Genomic DNA, 1,563 nt, shown 5'->3' on the forward strand with positions numbered 1-1,563 from the left:
ACAACCACTGGTCTGATCTAATTGAAACTTGCCAGCTATATTGCTGGGGCCCTGAGGATGTGCCTTTTCAAGGTTTGATATTAATCGGACAAGTGCCTCCCAAGTTATGGCCATTTATTTACCAAACCAATGACAAGACACGTTGCTGCGTAGGCGTGGCCGATGGGGAAGGGAAGCTCAGCGGCATTCCCCATTACGGGTTACAACATACGGGCTTCCGGATAATGATGACTTCGTGTATTCTAATAGTTTCTTGATTTCTTATGCGCATTTATAGATAAACACAATGCCCCAAGTTATGATCGTTTTCATATTAGATAGTGCATAAATTTGGGTAACATCAGAGTTTGCTGGTATGCTCCGAAGCAGGAAGTAAATTATTTTTGCATGTTTTTTTTCTCCTCTTTCCTCTTCTCTTTGTGTTTTTCTTTGTGATGACATTGGGAAAAGGCAAAATACGTTGGCGCTAATTGAATAATTAGCCATTAAAAATAAATTGCGAATAATCGTAACTGAAATATGCGAACTTCCGGACAGTGAGGACTTCACTTCCGGATAGTGATGATTACTGAATCCTTTCTCGATTCTTTCTTTCTCGATTTTCTTAAACACAATACCCCAATCCAGTCAGTGACGATTACTGTATTTTCTCGATTTTTTTTCTTGATTTATCGACTTACTGTATTCTTTCTTTCTCGATTTCTGTACTTTCTCGATTTTCTTAAACACAATGCCCAAATCCAGTTGTCGTTTATGACAGCGAAGGAACGAAGCTGCGCGTTGTGCACGCGCAATGGAATCTGACGAAGCTTGAGCTGCTCGCTTGACACGCGACGCAACGCACATGACAAGGCGTCGTGCAGCTCAAACGGATGAAGAATGAACTGCTCGCTTGGCAGACAACACTGAGCATGAGGCAAAGCGTCGTGCAGCTCAAACGGATGAAGAACGAACTGCTCGCTTGGCAGACAACACTGAATGTGAGGCAAGACGTCGTGCAGCTGAAACAGATGAAGAACGAACTGCTTGCTTGGCAGACAACACTGGACGCGAAGCAAGGCGTCGTGCAGAAGAAACGGATGAAGAATGAACTGCTCGCTTGGCAGACAACACTGGATGCGAGGCAAGGTGTCGTGCAGAAGAAACGGGTACGGGCACGCACGTACGGGCACGTGAGAGCGAAGGAACGGCCTGTGCGGTTGTTTCTGGCACGCGGTTTGAAATTTTTTTTGTTTTGTTTTTTTGCACGTACGCCCATGCACCTACGGGCATGCACTAGTATTTAATAAATGCCATCTGCTTATCTTTAAAAAATGGAGGACCATTTGTCCAGCCTGGAGGTCAAGAACTTTCTCAGGCTCACTCTACCTTTAATTTACTGTGAGAGTACCTAACAGCTCAGTGAGAGTAAATTGGTCGTGTCCAGGTGGCGTTTGTTTGTGTGGTTCGTTGAAGTCATCACAGGTGCTTTGGCATACGACCTTTATTTATTTATTTTTACCAGAGGTTATTATAGCTTCTTTCATAGTTTCTCTTTTTGCAATGGATTTGTTGTTTTTATCA

Source organism: Eptatretus burgeri, chromosome 16, assembly GCF_056783735.1.
Source record: "Eptatretus burgeri isolate ZD-2024b chromosome 16, Ebu_testis_v1, whole genome shotgun sequence".
Lineage (NCBI taxonomy): Eukaryota > Metazoa > Chordata > Myxini > Myxiniformes > Myxinidae > Eptatretus > Eptatretus burgeri.